This window comes from Microcebus murinus, chromosome 5 (genome assembly GCF_040939455.1).
Source record: "Microcebus murinus isolate Inina chromosome 5, M.murinus_Inina_mat1.0, whole genome shotgun sequence".
NCBI lineage: Eukaryota > Metazoa > Chordata > Mammalia > Primates > Cheirogaleidae > Microcebus > Microcebus murinus.
The window spans coordinates 74,663,303-74,677,643 of record NC_134108.1 but is presented as its reverse complement, the minus strand read 5'-3'; the positions used below and the strand labels follow the sequence as shown (position 1 = coordinate 74,677,643).

General features: G+C 39.3%; 1 long non-coding RNA gene across 1 annotated transcript in view; it reads right to left on the bottom strand.

The window, feature by feature from the left end:
* Positions 1 to 14,341, bottom strand: part of LOC142870956 (uncharacterized) — a 311,203-nt gene that overhangs the window by 160,205 nt on the left and 136,657 nt on the right. The window lies entirely within an intron of this gene.

The window sequence follows — 14,341 nt, the reverse complement described above, 5'->3', positions numbered from 1 at the left end:
GATCTACAATTGTCATTAGCCACACTGTATATATTACTATCATGAAACTCAATAAATAACCATCCAGATTGTAATAAGTAAAAGCCATTAGACTTTTCTGCAAAAATACATTAAGTACACTTTTTCACTGACCACTACTCTTCAACTTCAGTGTTCCCACCAGTTCTCTTTTCTCAAGTTGGTGACAAATCTAATACTCATACTCTTTTTTCAGTTCTTTTCTTCTTTCTGGGACATTTAACCATATTAACAATTCTTTCCTTTTATAAAAGTTCCCTCAAGAAACTCTGGCATTTTCTCCCATTATTCCACCTTCACATCAGAACCAAAATGCCTGGTTTTCCCTCTACATACTTGAAGTACTTCCATCTCTGAAAATCCAAATTCTATGTATCACTTAGGACCTATTCCCATGCCATCTTCCTCATGAGATTTTCATTCCTCCTCCCAGCTAATACTTTCTCCATCCATGAAACTTCCATAGCATTTCAGCCTTTTTTTAAAGATAATTGTAATTTTCTGTGAACATGAGTTTGTCCCCAAAAGAGTTTTGAACAGGACCATCACCACCACTACTAATTGTTTCTGAGCATTCCAAGGTAACAAGCCTACCATGCAACATCTCCTTGTTGGCCCTAATACATGATGTTCCTCCTTGTACCACAGCTGATAATTTGCTGTCCACTGACTAACACCTGAATGTACTTTGGAACCCTCATGATACCTACTGCCCACCTGAAAGAGAATTAATTATTTAAGCCCCTGTTGTATTACAATCAGATACAAGGCCATCAAATTAATTTTTGGTCCCTGATACTTTTTCAGGGGTCCTCAAATTTTTTAAACAGGGGGCCAGTTCACTGTCCCTTAGACAATTGGAGAGTGTGTACTGTGGGCCCGGGACGAGTCAGCTGCTAAGCAGTCAGCAGTGGCAAAAACACCTGGTGGGCCGATAAATGTCCTCAGCAGGCTACATGTGGCCTGTGGGCCATAGTTTGAGGAGGACGCCTGCTTTACCTAAATCACATGTGGTGTCTACACATGGCTTGTTTATGGACATTAGGACATGGTGGTCTGAGCCAGATATTCTATGTCATACTGACACTCTCTCATCCTGATAGACAATTTCATTACCAGGTCAGTAATTTATTCTAGGTTCAGCTTCATTAGTAGGTTAGTCTGTCTTCTTCATAAAATGAGCTCACTTCCAAACAGCCCTACAGTCTCTCCTAAAACAGACATCTAGCACACCTGCCAGTTTGTTAGATACAGTTGTATGTGTTTACAGTGTAGCCACAGATTAGGCTTAAACTAGATTTTGCTCACCCACTCCCTAATTCCCAGTCCCAACTGCCCTAATTCCCAATTAGGTTGTGATCCCAATTAGGTAGGACAGAATCTATTTCATTATCATATCTCCAATCAACCTTTGCACAGTACTTCACACACAGTAGGAACTAAATAAAACCTGAAGAATTAATGATAGAAAACAACACCAATTTCCATTTTTATCTATTTCTCATGAATTTCATGTACTCCTTCCAAGTTTGACTAGCTCTTATAATAAATAAGTTTTTGTGTGTAAATGATATATAGAGAATACAAATAAACAATTATGCTAATAATTCTTCCCCCAATTTTAGTACAGAATATGTAACTACTGTTATATAGGAAATATCATACTCTATCACTGGCTTCCATTAAAACCAGAGTGTATTTAAAGGGAAATGGAGAGCCAAGGGTTTTTACTTTCCAGAGTTTTGTTCTATTTTAAATAAATAGTAAATTTAAATTTATGTAAATAAATGCATATAAGATATTTGCATGGAGGCAGATCTTTGTTCCCTATGCTTTGCAGCCTATATTTTTGGGCTCTGTCAGATGGGAATAGGGTAGAAAATTGTATATTTTTAAAGAGTTTTGCATTGGGGTAAGATTTTTCATGGGTCTGCAGAGGGGTAATGTTCTCTTAGTGAATGTTTTCATATTAAATATTATTTGCCACTGTCAAAACAGTGTACTCACAAAGTCCAAGCTTGGGGAAAAATATAAGACATAATGAGGAAGAAAAGAAATAAATGTTTATGAGCTAAGGTTACTGTATTCTTTTCTTTATTAAACAAATTTATAAAGGAAAAAATTTGTCAGATTCTGTGCAAAAGACCAACTGAAGATAATTTTTTTTGTCTTATAGCTGTTCTCTTTATCACAAATGTATTTATAATGATGATTCCCAATAGATGTACTATTGGCAATAAAAATGATCGGTTATTTGGTGTTTGATACATTTAATGGGGGAGGGAAGAGTTGTGTGGTATATATCCACTAGTCATAATGAAGAGCACCACAGGACTATTTTGATTGTCTTTGGTGTCTTTTATAATATTAAAATTTTTGTCCTATATGTTAAAATTAGCAGTAAATCAAGTTATTTTTGTGTTTGTGGCAGAAACTACTAGATATTTCCCAGTATCCACTTTTACTGTCTTTCTTAATTGTACACTAACTTTATTTCAAGATAATTCTCTTTGGAGTGAGGTGGTTATATTTTGTTCTATTTCTGTATGATAAATTTGTAGCAGTTGAAAATCATATTTTTCCAACCTTCAGACTTTTTCTTCTCAACTGGGTGAAATACTACACAATATCCTGTCTTCTTGGGTTTTCCAGTCCAAGTTGCTAAAATATCCTATGCATGGAAGTATTAAAGCCAGATAATTTCAAAATAAGTTTTAGATTTTGCTTCGTACTTACCACAATGTTTTCTGGTTCTTTACTTTTGTGGTTCACTTTCTTTCTTTACATCAATTTTGAAGTTTAATATTTCCATGGATAGGAAAGCCTTAGTATAGGAGGGGAACCCAAAGAATGTACCCAATGAGATGAAATCTTTTAAGGGAGTAAGGTAGACAGAAAGTTTTAAAAACAATGATGAATAATGGCAAGTTAAGTTATGATGACGAAAATGCATTTTAGAGTATCCTGAGTCTAAAATGAGGGGAAAATACAGCAAATATCACATTTGCCAAGAAGGCACAAAGTGAAGATAAGGTCAGTTCTACAGTTGCAGAAAGAAAATTGGAAATCATGTTCCAGATGAGAAACTGAAGCCTAGAAAATTATTTGTCTGACCCCACATTGTGATGCATTTAGGGTACTCTCCCACTTCACAGCGCTGCCTCACGTGAATGTGAAATGGGAAGTCACTGAAACCCAGGTTTACAAAGCTGATTTCAATGCAAATATTATAGGAGGCAAGGAGAGAAGCAGAGAGGCTCCAAGGCAAGGTCTCCAGAAGGAAATCTTAGAATCTCAGGGGAATCACTTATCTCTTTTATTCCTGAAGTCAATAAAGGAAAAGTCAAACTTTTCACTCCCACCCCACAACGAGGTGGCAGCATGTTAGAGTCAACAGCTTTGAACTCTCATCACTTACAAGTGGAAGAGGGAAAAGATGATTCATCAGCACAGGAGACATAGATAGAATCCCTTTTTACAGGGGGTGGTATTACTGGATGGCAAGAACAGCTCAGGCAGTCTCTCATTCTCTGTTCTTGTCTTTATCCTGGGGCCATGAACAGGCTTAGAGTCTGGTCCATGACCCACTTCTGCCCACAGGCAGGCCTCAGTAGGGAGTAGATGGTTTAATCTGAATGGAAAGATAAATACTGTCAACAAGAAGAAATAGGCAAGCACTGAGAAAAACAGAATTCCACACAGAACATAATTAAATCAGATAACTTTTAAAAAATAAAGATTAGATGTGGATCACAAATTTTGGAAATAAAGTACTGTATCTTTTAGTTCCCCTTTAGAAACACATATACTAATTTTTAATGTATGAAGAGACTTGAAAATCAGTCATGAGAAAGAGACTCAAAGGTGACAGGGAGGCGGGCGTGGTGGCTCACGCCTGTAATCCTAGCACTCTGGGAGACCTAGACAGGCGGATTGCTCGAGGTCAGGAGTTCGAAACCAGGCTGAGCAAGAGCAAGCCCATCTCTACTATAAATAGAAAGACATTAATTGGCCAACTAACATATACATAAAAAATCAGCCAGGCATGGTGGCGTATGCCTGTAGTCCCAGCTACTCTGGAGGGTGAGACAGCAGGATTGCTTGAACCCAGGAGTTTGAGGTTGCTGTGAGCTAGGCTGACGCCATGGCACTCTAGCCTGGGTAACAAAGCGAGACTCTGTCTCAAAAAAAAAAAAAAAAAAAAAAAAGGTGATAGGGGCATCAAATTGGATGAATTCGCAGTGAAATTTGGCAATGAAGCAAAGGTTCCAGCTACTTGAGACCCCAACAAACAAATAACATCACAAGCCCACGAAATGATGGCCCTTTTTTGTATAACCCTAGAATAATTACATTTAATTTGGAGAATCTCATGATAACAAAGATGTAGGTTAAAGGGAAAGATCCACAGGAGAGCTGAAAAAGTATTTAGAGAAACATTGTTGGTTTTTACCTACAAATTTACGTATTAAAGACCTCAACTAAATAATAATTTATCCTGGGTCTGAATATCTGATCATAAATATTCAAAGGATATATATTAAAAAAAGAAAAGAAAAGAAAAGTGATTTAGTTAGCAATCAGGAGCATAAAGACAATTAAATTACTAATTTTAGTTTGAAGAAAGTAATTTGATATGTGTTGGGCAGGTGGGAGGGGGAGGAGGGGATGGATATATTCACACCTAACGGGTGCAGTGTGCACCATCTGAGGGATGCACACGCTTGGAGCTCTGACTCAGGTGGGGCAAAGGCAATATATGTAACCTAAACCCATAATATGCTGAAATAAAAGAAAAAAGATATATGTCTAGTTAAAACTAAAGTCCTTCTTGTCTTCTGACTTGGTTAGGCTTAATCACCATAGACAAAGTACTATTAGTTTGGCCTTTGCTTTGATAAAACTGGTCCACCTACCCGAAATTTTCTCTCCACCAGGCTTTCTTTTCATCTTGCTTTACCAGAAACTGAAATCATTGCAATGTGCAAGGAAAGCCTTGCCTAAAGTATTATCTATAAGAATGTTTCTGATAAAGTGCATGTGTTACTTAGAATGGAGAGTAGCATCCTGGGGTCTCTTCAGAACAGCAGCCCTAATTTGTTCATACAGGTTTTCAGTTTTTACCCTAGAAAGAACAGTAACATAGTCCCCAAGGGAAAAGTTCTGAGGAAATTAATGTCACTGGAAATATGACTATGCTTAGCCTGATAAGCCGTTACCTAGCTGAACAACATAATTTTGTAGAACTATGAAGGGCATGCTCAGAAAGCAGTTGCTGTTTGAAGGAAAGCACTGTTGGGAGGACAAATTTTTCAGATTTCCCAAATGTGATGTTTTAAAGTCAGGAATTGAAAAGTTGAATGAAGAATAACTTTGCCATTTATGTATCTCAAAGCTAACTCATTTACTCTCCAAGGTATATTCCTTAAAATTCTAGTTTAGGGCTTAAAATTTACAACCTGAGAGCGAAACCCAAATGCTGCCTGTTTTGTAAATACAACTTTATTGGAACACATCCATGCTCATTTGTTTATGGATTGTCTGTGGCTGTTTTTCCCAGACAAATCTGCTATAATGGTTGCAATGGAGACCACATGGCCAGTAATGGCTAAAACATATACTATCTGGACTCTTATTGAAAATGGTCACCAATCTCTGCTCTAGTTCCTTGGGATGTCAACAAGTATTATCTGATCATAAAGTTTGGGAAACACTTGGTAAAATAAAATTAAGATTGTCTGTGAGATTTGAGTCTCTGACATATTAAATCCCCACAGAGGCACAGGGAATGGCTCACAAACTTATTAATATTAGAGACCACAAACCCTTTTTTCTTGAAGGAGCTGTTTTCTATAGAGCATGATTAAAGGACCACTATAGCAGTCACTCAATTAACAGGAATATTAGTACAGTATCTACTAAGTGCTAAACATTAGAGATTCAAAGATGTTTAAGATACTAGCTTTGCTTTCAAAGAGCTAACTGACTTACAGTGTAGTGCAGTGCAGAAAGTGCTAAACTAGAACTTATAGAATAATCAATAATTCAAAGGAAAGAAAAATCAACTTTGATTAAAGTGAGTTGAAGTTGAAAATCATAAGAAAAGTATAGAGGAGAAGACACTTGAACCATGCTTTCAAGAAAGTACCATGCTTTCAAGAAATTTTCCATGCAGAAAATGTATAGAATGTTATCCCAGACAGAGAAACCAATACATCTATAAAACAGAATTTTTATTTTGGAAACTATATAAAATTTGTTTTTGAGAAGTCAAAAAGATATTTGATTCAAGAAGTAGGTAGAACTCAGGTCCCTAACCTTGAGGGACATGTAAAAGATCTATGAGAAACATAATTAATGGTCAAGATAGAGAGAGATGTAATATCGCATACCATCTGTGTTGGCATCATACAAAATGATGAAGCAAATCAGCAATGTTTCCATTTCCAACAAAAAGCAAGAGTTTGGAAACTAAAATGTAACATGAAATTCAGAGAAAACAGGGAAAATTTTTTAAATCATTTTATTTCAATAGATTTAAGGATACAAATTGTGTTTGGTTACATGGATGAATTGTACAGTGGTGAAATTTTGGCTTTAAGTGTACCTGTCACTTGAATAGTATACATTGTACCCAAGCCGGCACCTGTTGCTCTTCTCACTCCACCTAAAGGGGCAACAGGGCACAAGTAACCCTTGGGAGTGAAAAGTCATTTCCCAAAGATTGGGGCATTAGTATACCCCATTTAGGGGTATAGAGCCCAAAACAAAGACACTGGAATACCTTGTTAATCAATTCCTCCATGCAAACTACAAGCAACAAAAAAGAAGGTAACCCCATAGCCTATTGCAGTGGCTTGCTTCTCAAACTAGCAGTGGGCAGCAGAGTCACTCACACAAGAGTAATTCACCATCTGGGAGACTAAGCAAGAGGTCCAAACTTACTAATCTCCTTTGGCAAGAGGTGAAGACAACAGGGCAGAGTCAACCCAACAGGCTAAAACACCTGTAAGGCAATACAGTTCCAGAGCACATTACCCCAGCACTGTCAAGAAACATCCCTTCAGTGTACCAGAATTAAAGCAATAACCCAGCCCCAGCACCCCCAGTTCTTGACAAAGTAGCCTGATGAGAAAGAATCAGCAAAAGAACACTATAAAGGATCATAGAGAAAAGTCTACCCTAAAAGAAAATATTCGATCCCCATCAATAGACAACGACTTACATGATATGACTAAACTGACAAAGGAAGAATTCTGAATATGGATTGTAAGAAAACTCAATGGAATTGAAGAGAAAATAGAAATTCAACATAAAGATACCATAAGAACAATACAGGAAATAAATGAAAATTTCTCTAAAGAAATTAAAATGCAGGGTTGTAGAAAATGGCAGAATAGGGCTGACCTCTTGACTCTCGGCTCTTGGGGTGAGTGGTGAAGAGGACAGATGACCACACGCGGACCACCTGCATCTACTCTGGAGCAGACTCGCAGAACTGCAAAGAGACACTGGGATATTGAAATCATGGACAACAATTAAAGGTGAACCGAAATTCTTTCACCAGGGACTCGGAACTATAGTGGGGAGGGAGCCTGCCCGTGCCCCAGCTGCCCCACGGGCTGGCTGGAGGAGGCATCCCTTCTCCCCTACACAGGGAGACAATCCCTTCCCCACTGGTCCCCATGCCCACACAGACAGGGAACTGCCTGAGGTTGATGGGAGGTGGCAACGTGGGCAGACAAGCGGTTTGGAGAGGAAACTGAAACAGGCAGCATTTAGAATTCTACACAGTGCCCCACTGAAGCAGTGGGGAGTGCAGGAAGGGTCTGAACCCAGGCCTCACGGCTTGGAGACTCTGCACAGATCTCCGGGCTTTCCCGGGGCCCAAGGCCAGCTGAACTGTTTCTGCTTCCGGGGACAGCAGCCCGTTGAGCCCACAGCCCCATTGAAGCAGTAGTGAGTGGGGAGAAGGGCCCAGTTCTGTGCCTGCTCCCCGGCTCCACCAGTCCGCACTCCAGCGCCCAGCCCCTGCGGCTTGAGACTCTGCGTGGAGCCACACGGGAGACGTTCTCCCAGCTTCTTCGGGGTCCAAGGTCAGCTGAACTGTTTCTGCTTCAGGGAATGGCAGCCTGTTGAGCCCACAACCCCATTGAAGGGGTAGTGGGTGGGGAGAAGGGCCTAGCTTTGTGCCCACTCCCCTGCTCCGCCACCCAAACCCTGCGGCTTGGAGACTCTGCGCAGAGTCACGCGGGAGATGTTCTCCCAGCTTCCTTGGGACAGATCAGCTTAGGAGGCTTTTTCTGGGCTTCCCCAGAATCCCAAAGCAGCTGATCTGTTCTTGCTTCAGGAAAGGGCAGCCTAACAAGCTCACAGCACCTCAGGAGCGGTAGTGGGTAGGGAGAAGGGCCCAGCTCTGCGCCTGGTCCTCTGCCCCGCTACTCTACCCGGGCGGCTTGGAAAAGTTGTGAAGGACCATGGGAGAAGTTTGCCAGGCATCCCTACTACCCTAAGCCAGACAAACTCTTTGAGCCGCTGGAGAAGGCACCTCTCTTAATCGCCAGAACCCCACTGAACCAGTAGCAGCAGAAGAAAGAGTCCAAACCCTGCAGCCACTTCCTAGCACTGCCACACTGCCCTGAAGCTTGGAGAAGCTACGGTGGGCAGTGTTCAAGTGTTTCCTTGGCACCTCTTCTACCCTAAACTGGCTGATCTGTTCAGGCAACTGGAGAAAGCAACTTTTTGGGCTCCCAGCACTCTGCTGAAGCAGAAGCAAGTGGGAAAGGATCTGAACCCAAGAGCTGCTTCCCCGCCCCACCAAGCCGCTCCTTAGCGTGAAAACACTGCAGAGGGTGGCCCTGGTAGTAAACTCAGTCTTCCCCTCTGCCCTAACTGGGCAGGTGGCCTTGAAAGCTGAATTTATAAGGGTGGAAAGCTGAGAGTGGTGCTTTATTCGGCAGCTATCTCACAAGTTTGAACCTGAGGGGTATCTTGCTGCACTCAGTGGTTGGCGTTCTGTGCCCAGAGAGTAGAGCCTGTTGTAGCAAGGTAGATAAGCAAAGGAGCCTACTAGTCCTGAGGACTCAAAGAACCCTTGGGAAAGGTGATACACGAACAGAACACATCCTCCCCAGGTCTCCCAAGGATCATTCCTTTAGAACCCAAGTACACAGCCTATAATTAACTTCTAGCACCTCTGGTCCTCAAAAAAGTATCTAGATGAGGAAGAACCAGAGAAAAACTTCAGGAACCATGAAATATCAGAGAGAAAAGTCACCTCCAAAAGAAAATAATCATTCTCCACCAACGGACACCAACTTACATGATATAATTAAACTAACAAATGAAGAATTACGAATATGGATTGTTAGAAAGCTCAATGGAATCAAAGAGAAAATAGAATCCCAACATAGAGAAACCACAAGAACAATCCAGGAAATGAATGAAAAATTCTCCAAAGATATAGGGGTAATTCAGAGACCAAGCAGAAATTCTAGCAATGAAGGAAATATTCAAGGAACTCTACAACACAGTGGAAAGCCTCAAAAACAGGATAGATCATAGTGAGGAAAGAATTTCAGAGCTTGAAGATTATACCTACATGCTAAACAAATCAGAAGAAGAAAGGGTACACAGAAACAAGAGACAAGATCAAAGCTTATAGGAAGTATGGGATTATGTAAAAAAGTCCAACCTCAGAATGATTGGCATTCCAGAAGGGGAAGAGGAACACTCACAAGGGTTGGAAAACTTATTCTACGGCATACTGGAAGAAAATATGCCGGGCCTAGCTAGAAATCTGGATATCCAAATTCAAGAAGCGCACAGAATCCCTGGGAGACACAATGCGAATAGGCAATTGCCTCGTCATGTGGTTATTAAGTTGACCAAAGTAAATGTAAAAGAAGCAATCCTCCGTACAGCAAGGCATAAACAACAAATAACCTACAAAGGAAAGCCTACCAGACTAACCGCAGACTTCTCATCTGAAACCTTACAAGCCAGGAGGGAGTGGGTGCCTATCTTCTAAAACAGAGCAGAGCCCAACCTAGAATACTTTATCCGGCAAAATTAAGTTTCATCTATGAGAGTGAAATAAAATCCTTCTCAGACAAGCAATCGCTGAAGGAATATGCAAAGACCAGACCAGCACTACAGGAAATTCTCAGACCTGCCTTCCACAGTGAACAGGGCAATAGGCACTACTCAAAATGAAATCCACAAAGAATTAAAGTCTAGATCTCAAACTTCAAGATGACTCAGTCTCTAAGTCAAAGCAACAGGACTTCACCCATCAATATGAATGGAAATCTTCCTCCAATTTCAATCCTCTCAATAAACATAAATGGTTTAAACTGTCCTCTGAAGAGACATAGGCTGGAAAAGTGGATAAAATTCCACAAGCCTAGTATTTGCTATCTACAGGAAACACATCTAAACCATAAAGATGCCTCCCAGCTGAAGATCAAGGGATGGAAAACTATCATCCAAGCAAACAGAAGTCAAAAGAAAGCAGGGGTTGCTATATTATTCACAGACAACATTAGTTTTAAAGTAACAAAAGTTAAAAAGTATAAAGAAGGCCACTTCATAATGGTGAAAGGGAAGATCCAACAAGAAGATCTAACAATTCTTAATATTTATGCTCCCAATTCAGGAGCACCCAATTACATAAAGCAAACCTTGTCAGAGCTAAATACCACCCTAAACAATACTGCCATAGTAGCAGGGGACTTCAATACACCACTAAATGAACTGGATAGATCCTCCAAACAGAAATTAAGTAAAGAAATAAGGGACCTAATCAAAGATATTGAATAAAAAGGTCTGACAGATCTATACAGAACATTTCACCAAAATAAAGTGGAATTTACATTCTTCTCAGCAGCCCATGGATCCTTCTCAAAAATTGATCACATACTAGGCTGCAAAGCAGATCTCAAAAAATTCAAGAAAATAAGAATAATACCCTGTGTCTTCTCTGACCATAGTGGTATAAAATTAGAGTTCAACTCTAACAGAAATACACACCACATCACTAAGTCATGGAAACTAAACAACCTACTCTTGAATGACTATTGGGTCAAGGAAGAAATTCAGAGGGAAATCAAGAATTTCTTCGAACAAAAGGACAACGGAGCCACATCTTACCAAAACCGTTGGGATACAGCAAAGATTCCCTCGCATATCTGAGAGGAAAACTAATAGCAATAAATGCTCACATCCAAAAAACAGAAAGATTAGATACCAACAACCTAATGAATAGACTCAAGGAACTGGAAAAAAAAGAGCAAACCAATTCCAATCCTGGCAAAAGAAAAGAAATATCTAAGATCAAAGCTCAACTAAATGAAATGGAGAATTAGAGAACTATATGGAAGATCAACAAAACCAGAAGCTGGTTTTTCGAAAAGATCAACAAAATTAACAGCCCTCTGGCTAGGCTGACAAGAACTGAAAGGGAAAGGACTCTAATAACCTCAATAAGAAATGAAAAAGGAGAGATCACAACAGACTCCACAGAAATACAAAACATTATGTTTGACTACTATAGAAATCTATATGCCCAAAAACTACAGAATGAAGACAAAATGGACAGATTCCTGGAATCACACAACCTCCCTAAGTTCACCCAGGAGGAAAATGAGTTCCTGAACAGACCAATCACAAGCTCAGAAATTGAAGCAGTAATGAAAAACCTCCCCAAATGGAAAAGTCCCGGGCCAGATGGCTACATCCCAGAGTTCTACCAACATTCAAGGATGAACTCATACCTATACTACAGAAACTATTCCACACCATTGAGAAGGATGGTACCCTTCCTAACTCATTCTACGAAGCCAATATCACCTTGATACCAAAGCCAGGAAAGGATGCAACAAAAAAAGAAAAGTATAGACCAAAATCCCTCATTAATATAGATGCAAAAATCCTAAACAAAATTTTAGCAAATAGAATTCAGCAGCACATCAAAAAAATAATCCACCATGACCAAGTGGGGTTTATTCCTGGCATGCAAGGCTGGTTCAACATATGCAAGTCTATAAATGCAATCCACTTTATAAATAAAGCCAAGAACAAAGACCATACGATTCTGTCAATAGATGCAGAAAAAGCATTTGATAAAGTCCAACATACCTTTATGATAAAAACTCTTAACAAAATGGGCATAGACACCCCATACCTTAAATTTATCAAATCCATCTATGACAAACCAATGGCTAACATCATTCTAAATGGGGAAAAATTGAAATCATTCCCGCTTCAAATTGGAACTAGACAAGGATGCCCACTTTCTCCCCTCCTATTCAACATAGTACTGAAGTCTTAGCTATAGCAATCAGGCATGAGAGGGGTATTAAGGGCATCCAAGTTGGGTCAGAAGAGATCAAACTTTCACTCTTTGCTGATGATATGATATTATATCTAGAAAACCCCATGGACTCATCCAAGAAACTCCTAGATCTGATAAATGAATTCGGTAAAGTTTCAGGGTACAAAATCAATATACACAAATCAGAAGCATTCATATATGCCAAAAACCATCAAGTAGAAACTCAAATCAAAAACACAATATCCTTTACTATAGCTCCAAAGAAAATTAAATATCTAGGAGTATATCTAATGAGAGATATGAAAGATTTATATAAGAAGAACTATGAAACACTAAAAAAAGAAACTGCAGATGATTTAAACAGATGAAAAAATCTACCATGCTCATGGCTAGGAAGAATCAATATTGTTAAAATGTCAATATTACCTAAGGTGATCTACAGAATCAATGCAATTCCCATCAAAATACCACCAGCATTCTTTACAGATCTAGAAAAAACAATCCTTCACTTTGTATGGAACCAGAGAAAACCATGCATAGCCAAAGCAATCTTAAGTAAGAAAAACAAACTGGGAGGGATCATTCTTCCTGACTTTAAGCTGTACTATAAGGCAATCTGTCTGGTACTGGCACAAGAACAAAAACATTGATATCTGGAATAGATCTGAGATTCCAGAGATCAAACCATCTATATATGGTAACCTAATCTTTGATAAAGCAGACAAAAATATACTATGGGGAAAAGATTCTCTCTTCAATAAATGGTACTGGGAAAACTGGTTAGCAATATGGACTGGTTAGCAATATGAACAAATCAGGACCCCAATCTCTCACCCCTCACAAAAATTCACTCAAGATGGATAACAGACCTAAACCTAAGACACGAAACTTTAAGAATTCTAGAAGAAGATGTTGGGAAAACCCTATCAGATATTGGTCTAGGCAAAGAATTTATGGTGAAGACCCCCAAGGCAATCACTGCCACAGCTAGAATAAACAAATGGGATCTGATCAAATTAAAAAGTTTCTGCACTGCCAAGGAAATGATCATTAGAGCAAACAGACAACCCACAGAATGGGAGAAAATATTTGCTCTCTACACTTCCAAAAAAGGACTAATAACAAGAATCTATCTAGAACTTAAAAGAATAAACAAGAAAAAAATCAAACAACCCCATCAAGAAATGGGAAATGGAAATGAACAGAAACTTCTCCAAAGAAGACAGAATAATGGCATGCAAACATATAAAAAAATGTTCAACATCTCTAATCATTAGAGAAATGCAAATCAAAACCACAATGAGATACCACCTAACCCCAGTGAGAATGGCCTGTATCAAGAAATCCCAAAACAACAAATGTTGGTGAGGATACGGAGAGACAGGAACACTCTTACACTGCTGGTGGGACTGCAAATTAGTTCAACCTTTGTGGAAAAGAATTTGGAGATTCCTCAAACAACTAAAAATAGAAATACCATTTGACCCAGCAATAGCATTGTTGGGCATCTATCCAAAAGAACACAAGTTACTCTATTATAAAGACATCTGCACCCGAATGTTTATACCAGCACAATTCACTATTGCATGGACATGGAAACTACTCAAGTGCCCGTCAATTCATGAATGGATAACTAAAATGTGGTATGTACTCACAATGGAATATTACTCAATCCTAAGAAATGATAGTGAACTAGCACTGTTTATGCTATCGTGGATTAAGCTTAAGCCTGTAATACAAAGCGAGACGACACAAAACCTGGAAAATGGGCTACACGTCTACTCGCCATCAAATTGGTACTGACAGCCTAAAACTATGGTGTTCAAATAATTGTAGTGTTCAACATGGACCTGAGTGGGGGAGACCCATATCTTAAGGATGTAATGAGCATTGTAGGGGGAAAGGATTACCTCTATCCCTTTTTAGGGAGAGGCAAAGAAACACACTGTAACCAAAATGTCTAAAAAAATTTTTTTTGTTAATGGGAGG